Here is an 8015-nt window from a genome sequence, read left to right on the forward strand (position 1 = left end):
CGGAGGGCAGCCCGGCGCATGCGAATATCTGCCGCCCAGATGGATCCCGGGTTCCTGGAGTTACCACACCCACCCATAGGTCCGAAGCAACCACCGAACCTGGGACGAGCGAAGAGGGTGACGGCCAGCTTGCGGTGGCTGCAGTCGCAGGTGGAGGAGCCCACCCGCGTCCAAGAGCTGGCAGTGGTGCCGGTCATGCATGCCACCCAGGCCGACACCGCACGGGTGGCGTCCGCGGTGGAGGCAATGGGTGAGACGGTGTCAGATATGGGGAGCGGTTTGCGAGGCCTGGGGCTTTCCGTGCAAGCGCCGTCTGTGGCCCAGGACATGGCTGCCCTCTCACAGGAGGCCATGAGCCAGCGGCAGATGGCAGAGGGGCTCAACTCCGTGGCCCAGTCTCAGCAGTCCATAGCCCAGTCTCTGCAGGCCATGGCCCAGTCTCTGCAGGCCATGGCGCAGTCTCAGCAGGCCATCGCTGAGGGCATCGGCGCCATTGCCCATGTGCGAGCCGGCGTCGCACAGTCACAGACAGGGTTTGCCAACCCCCTGAGCTCCATGGCTGCACACCTGCAGACCCCTGTCGATACTAGCACGGGCCTCCAGGACTGGCAGCGCCAGATGTCGGGGGGGGGGCGTCGGATTGCCAGTCCGTTTGCATCCCCCACCCATGTAGAGGCCTGGGAGCCATCGGGCACCCCGAGGGAGGAGGAGGTGCTGGGGCCCGTTCCGGGTCCCATTGTAGGGGAGGTCCCGGAACACCTCAACACCTCGGGCTCCCCCTCTTCCGTCCCAGGTGCATCTGGTGGGCAATTGGCAGGACAGGCTGCAGCTCGCCATCCCAGTCGCCCGGGCCGCAGCCTGGCCCATCTAGGCCAGGACGCCCCAGGAAACGGCCGCCAAAGTGATCCCGTGTCAGAGGGCAGGAATCACAGGAGTCCACCTCCAGTTCTGCTGTACCGTCTGGGGAACCACCTAGGCGTAGTCAAAGGGCCCCTAAGGCCAAACAATTAGACACTGAGTAAGTTTGCACGGGTGCAGGGCACAGATGAGTTTTAGGGGCTAGGGCACGTGCATGAACTCCTTTCGTTATTAAAGTCAATGTTACACCTACAGAAGCTGCCTTTGTGCTCTGTCCAAAGCGTGCGGGGCTGTCATGTACGTTGAGCGCAAGTGTGTGTGTGAGTAGTGGACTTACCTCAGCCCCAGGTGAGTCTGCCCCCTTCTCCCTGGGCCGCCATCAACATCCCCCCCCCCCGGGCAGAGGACGGGACCGTGCGCTGCAGTGTCACAGCCGCATGCAGGGATGGTCTGGGTGGATGGTAGTACTGTAGCCATGGTCCAACGATGTGGAGCCAGGAGCTCATCGCAGAGCGGGTTGTCATCATCCTCCATGGCCTGAAATAGACACGCGTCCACCGGCAACTGTGTGAGCCCGGCCGTTGTGCCGCAGGTGGATCGGCAATGGGGGGGGGGTGCATGCGGGTGGGGTGGGTGGGGTTGGGGAGGGGGGTGAGAGTGCTGGGTGGGTGGATGGGTGGGGGGTATGGGTGGTCGGGTGTTGCCATGGTGTGCGGTCTGTGGCCATACTACCCGATTCCCACGCCCATCTAGTCAGGGAAGCGGGCGTCTATCAGCCTGTCCCGTGCCCGCTGGCCCAACCAGTAACGGTGGACAGCCACCTGCCCATGTCTAGCCCGTCTGCCCTGACCATTGCCCCCATCCCCCTCATCTGGGAGGACTACGCCTTTTCCTGCTGCTCCTCCACTCCGCCGTCCTCTGCCTGCGGCACATCGCCCCTCTGCTGGGCTATGTTGTGCAGGACACTACAATGATGCGGCCGATCCTATCTGACCGATACTGGAGGGCGCCCCCAGAGAGGTCCAGGCACCTGAAACGCATCTTCAGCACGCCAAAGCGCCTCTCTATCACTCCCCTTGTCGCTACACGGGCATCATTGTAGCGGTTCTCCGCCTCATTGCGTATAGGCGTCATCAGCCACGATCGCAATGGGTAGCCCCTGTCACCCAGCAACCAGCCCCTCAGCCGGGGATGGCGTCCCTTGTACATGCTGGGGATGTATGAATGCGACAACACGTATGAGTCGTGTACACTGCCCGGGTAACGGTCGCAGACGTGCAGGATCATCATGTGGTGGTCGCAGGCCACCTGTATGTTCATCGAATAGGTCCCCTTCCCATTGGTGAACACGGCCCTGTTATCTGCAGGTGGCCGCACTGCGACGTGCTTCCCATCAATCGCGCCCTGGACAATGGGGAACCCGGCCACGGCTGAGAAGCCCACGGCCCGGGCATCTTAGCTGGCCCGGTCCACAGGGAAGCGGATGTAGCGGTGTGCAATGGCATATAGGGCGTCTGTCACTGCCAGGATGCACCGATGTCTGCGATATGCCGGACAGGTCCCCACTCGGTGTCTGGAATGACCCCATTGCATAAAGGTTCAGGGCCTTTATGCAACTCACTCTAACCACCCCCCCTGAGTGAGAGGGTGTCCCCCGCCAGTGCCACGCAGTGACAGATGTGCCAGCAGGTGGCAGATGTGTGCCACGGTTTCCCGGCTCATCCGGAGTCTCCTCCTGCATTCCCGGTTCGGCCACCTCCCCGTCCTCCTCCCCGGCACGCACCTCCCCGTCCCCCTCCCCGGCACGGATCCCCCCCCCCCCCCCCCCGTCCCCCTCCCGAGCACGGACCTCCGTCCCCCTCCCCGGCACGCACCTCCCCGTCCCCTTCCCCGGCACGCACCTCCCCGTCCCCCTCCCCGGCACGCACCTCCCCGTCCCCCTCCCCGGCACGCACCTCCCCGTCCCCCTCCCCAGCACGGACACCCCCCACCCCTCCCCGGCACGGACCGCCCCTTCCCCCCCCCCTACCTGGCACAGACCCCCGTCCCCCTCCCCGGCACGCACCTCCCCGTCCCCCTCCCTGGCACGCACCTCCCCGTCCCCCTCCCCGGCACGGACCCTCCTCCCGGCCACCTCCCCGGCACGGACCCCCCCCCCCCCTCCCCGGCACGGACCCCCCCCCCTCCCCGGCAGTCATCCTCCCGTCCCCGGCACTCATCCCCCTCCCGGCACTCCCCCGGAGCCCACCCCACTCTAACCACCCCACCCCCCTGCCGCACACACTCACACAACCCTACACACACCTCTCCCCCACACATACAGACTGCGGCCACGCCATCACCTCTCCAGCGGCCAACCCCCCAGGCCGTCACCCACCTCCACGCTGGTCGGCGTCAACCTTGAGCACTGGTTGACGCCGATTGAAAGGTGTTTTGATTTACGTCGACGTGACCATGGGACTTCGGCCCATCCGGATGGGAGAATATCGGCAGCCCCGAAATCCATTGCCTCGCGCCCACCCATGCCATTCTCCGAGGCGTGCGGCGCGATTGACGCCCCGCCGACTTTTCACCCTTCGGAGAATTCGGCGGGCAGCGGGGGCGGAATTCACGACAGCCCACGGCGATTCTCCGACCCGGTGGGGGGTCGGAGAATCTCGCCCCATGTGTCCCAATTGTTATGGGCCAGGGTTTAGAGAACCCCAAAGTATACCATGGAGTTCACCTGACCCACAACCTTTAATAGATTGTGGTTATGGGGAACACACGGGCTTACTCTGCAGGTGTAATACAACAGAAATCTACAGTACTTTTAAATTAAAACTGTTTATTTATGAAACCAGTTAACACTCTATAAATCCACAGTAAACATCTTAACAACTATCAACACCAATAAATCCCCAAGGAATACAGTACTTTATAGATAACCCTTAATAAATTCCCAAACAACATCCGGAAGACAAAAGACCCTTTTTAACACCAAGATCAGGTTTAAATTCTCTACTGAGAGCAGTTATCACTCTGAAATCACCCAAATGAACACACTTTAGCTTGTAGAGAGATCTATGCACATCTGCTGGCTTTCACTGCAGCTCTACTCTCTGAAAACGAAACTAACCACACCCTGTATCAAACAGCCTAAAGCGAAAGTAAAAAGCAGAGTCAGAGCTCAGCTCCACCCACACTCTGACATCACTGCAGCCACTTGAGCAGACAAACATTTGTTAAAGTGACATTCCCATGACACAATAGCATTTGAAGTTTGTCACTATCAAGGGCTGCAATACCACTGCAACTTCCGAGGAGCCTACTTATGTTTGAAATGGCTCAGGGGGCCCACGTGACTGGTCCTGCTGGGACCAGTTGGCATGTAAATTTGGACTGATTGCCCTGTGCTTACACTTGCATTTGCACTGAAACATTTAGGGCTGATCCTGGCAGGTGTACTGCCTGCTCAGGATTGTAGTCCTTTAATTCAGCAGGAGTGTCAACACATTCCTGCACCCCTGATATCCCCTGCTCTGCATTCCTGGCACTCTGACATCATTCCCTCCCACCCGCCAAACTCCAGCATAGCACACTTGATTCCATTTCCTTTTTCTTTTCCGAATTGCAGTTATGAATGTATACTTGTAAATATAGATACCACAAAGATTGATTGAAAAAAACCAGTAATCACATACTTCAATCAAATATCCTGTCCTCAATCACAATTTGTTATACTGAACCAGGCTTTTTAAAAATCAGACGACAATCATATTAAGTAATATTGCTAATTATATTAGTTATACAGTTTTTCTGTTTAAAAAAAAAAAAGACAAATCACTGCCACTCCAGCTCCTACTCCTGCACCCCTTGCCCCTCTGTCCACCCTGGATCCTCGGCCTTGCTGGTGATGAGAGGGCAGGGGAAGCTAGGAAAACCATTACACTTGCTTGCCATTGGGCTGAATGCAGATCTTAATGATGTGCCTCCATTTCTCCTCAGACACAAGATCTGGGCGAATGTTCCAGGTCAATTAAATTTCTGTAGAACTTGAAGGAAGGTCATTGGCCTGAAACAATAACTGTTCCTCCCTTCACAGATGCTGTCTTATCTGGTGTGATATTTTGAAGGCTGTGCTGAGTTACTTTGGATATTGGTTAATACAATGGTTATAGAGTATAGAAGCGATGCATAAACCCCATACCACTTGCACCAAAGGTATCTTGGAATACTGGTAAAATGTTGCAACATGAAGAGTGTTCTTACGAGCTTTACCTTCCTTTGATAGCATTGCAAGAGAAAAGGCTGAAATTAGAAAAGAGATTATTTGTTAATGAAACAATTGTTTATTGCTATTTTCCTTGAAACTAGTGCCATTGTGGATGCACATATTTACTATCAGCACATACACAGTACTGCTTTCAACTTTAGGCAAAATCCAAACACTTAGTTGTACAATCAATTTCAACTGACCACACCTATGTGAAACCTAGACATCAGGAGACGCTCATTTAGTGGCTGTGAATTATAATGGTTTCTGTGTGTTTTATGCTTTGACAAATGCACTGATGTATGGAGCATTATTCAGACCTTGTTTATACAATAGGAACTCAGACTGCAGGTTTCCGTACAGATGTCTTAACAGTAGTGTAGTTCTGTATTATAAATTTGTATAATTACATTTATTCTTTAAGTCAAAGTAAACCTGACCAGGCATCGAATACAGTAAATGACAAAGCTAAGTTTTTTTAAATTTATTCTTGGAATTTGGCCCCCACTGACTAGGTCAGCATTTATTGCCCATCGCTAATTGCCGTTGAGAAAGTAGTGATGAACTGCCTCTGGAACTGTTATTGTTTAGGTACACCCACAGTGCTGTTATGGAGGGATTTTCACCCAGCAACAGTGAAGGAACGGCGATATGTTTCCAAGTCAGGAAGGCGTGTGACTTAGAGGGGTACTTCCAGGGGGTGGTGTTCTCATTTATCTGTTTCCAATGACCTTCCAGATGACAGTGGTGTGGGTTTGGAAGGTGCTGTCAAAGGAGCTTTGGAGAGTTGTTGCAATTTATCTTGCAGATGGTACACACTGCTGTTACTGTGCATCGGTGGTGGGAGGAGTGAATGTTTGTGGATGGGATGCCAATCAAGCGGGCAGTTTTATCCCGGATGGTGTCAAGCTTCTTGAGTGAGTTTGGAGCTTCACTCATCCAAGCAAGTGGAGAGTATTCCATTACACTCCTAACATGAAGTCAGGAGGCGAGTTACTTGCCATAGAATTCCAAGCCTCTGTTCTGCTCTTGTAGCCACAGAATGTATATGGCTAGTTCAGTTCAGTTTCTGGTCAATGGTAATCCTCAGGATGTTGATAGTGGGTTCAGTGATGGTAATGCCACTGAATGTCAGGGGGCAACAGTTAGATCCTCTCTTGGAGATGGTCATTGTCTGGCACTTGTGAGATGCAAATGTGAATTGTCACTTGTTAGCCTGAATATTGTCTGGGTCTTTCTGCAATTGGACATGGTCTGCTTCAGTATCTGAAGAGATGCAAATGGTGCTCAACATTTTGCAATCATTCGCGAACATCCCCACATCTGACCTTAGGATGGAAAGAAAATCATTGATGAAACAGCTGAAGGTTGGGCCAAAACACTGCTCTGAGGAACTCCTACAGTAATGTCTTGGAGCTGAGATGATTGACCTCCTTCAGCCGCTTTTCTTTGTGCTGGGTATGGCTCCAACCAGCAGAGAGTTTTCTCCCTGATTCCCATTGATGCTAGTTTTGTAAAAGCTCCTAGATGTTACACTCGGCCAAATGCTGCTTTGGTCACGTGCAATCACTCTCACCTCACCTCTGCTGTTCAGCTCTTTTGCCCATGTTTGAACCAAGGCTGGAATGAGATCAGGAGCTGAGTGGTCCTGGCGGAAACCAAACTGAGCGTCCATGAGCAGGTTATTGCTCAGAAAGTACCTCTTGATGGTACTGTTGATGACCCCTTCTGTTACTTTACTGATGATCGAGAATAGACTGATGGGGCAGTAATTGAACAGGTTGGATTTGTCCTTTTTCTGTACAGGACATACCTGGGCAGTGTTCCATGTAGCTGCATTGGAATTGCTTGGTTCGAGGCACGGCAAGTTCTGGAGCACAAGTCTTCAGTACTATTACTGGGACATTGTCAGAATCCATAGGCTTTGCAGTATCCATGCCTTTCGCCATTTCTTGATACCACGTGGAGTGAATCGAATTGATTGAAGCCTGGCATTTGTCATCATGGGGACTTCTGAAGAAAGCTGTGTGGATCATTCACTACTGGCTGAAGATTGTTGCAAATGCTTCAGACTTGTCTTTTGCATTGATGTGCTGGGCACCCCATCATTGAGGATGGGAATATTTGTGGAGCCTCCTCCTCCAGTGAGATGTTGAAATGTCCAACACCATTCATGACAATGTGATAGGACTGCAGAGCTTAGATCTAATGCAGAATCATTTGTCTCCATCACTTGCCACGTATGCTGTTTGGCAGGGAAGTAGTCCTGTGTTGTAGCTTCACCAGGTTGGCACCTCAATTTTGGATAACCTAGTGCTGCTCTCCTGCACTATTTATTGAACCAAGGTTGATCCCCTGGCTGACTGGAAGAGTGGAGGATATGCTGAGCCATGAGCTTCTAAACTGTGGTTGATTACAACTCTGTTTCTGATGATGGCTCACAGTGCCTCAAGGTCACCCAGTCTTAAGTTGCTAGATTTGTTCAAAATTAGCATGGTGGTAGTGGAAGTCCTTGGGGACTTCAAAACCAGGGTTGGAAAGGACTCCCAAATCTGGAAAGGAAGGAGTTGGGAATTGGAACTCCAATGGGGTTCTGCTCACCAAATGCACGGAACACCAGCTTGTCATCACTAACACGCTGTTCCACCAAAAAGACAAGTTTAGGACTTCCTGGAAACATCCATGATCAAAGCATTGGCATATGATTGGCTTTTTCATCGTCTGACTCAAAAAACAAAAGGATGCCCTCATCACCAAAATGATGACCAGTGCAGATGACTGCTGAACAGACCACTACTCGTTTGCTCCTCTATCTCCATCAAACTCCATCAGAAGCAGCGGAAGATGAAGAAACAGCTCAGAAAAAAGATCAACATGGAGCCACTTCAGGAACCAAACATGC

Source organism: Scyliorhinus torazame, chromosome 9, assembly GCF_047496885.1.
Source record: "Scyliorhinus torazame isolate Kashiwa2021f chromosome 9, sScyTor2.1, whole genome shotgun sequence".
Lineage (NCBI taxonomy): Eukaryota > Metazoa > Chordata > Chondrichthyes > Carcharhiniformes > Scyliorhinidae > Scyliorhinus > Scyliorhinus torazame.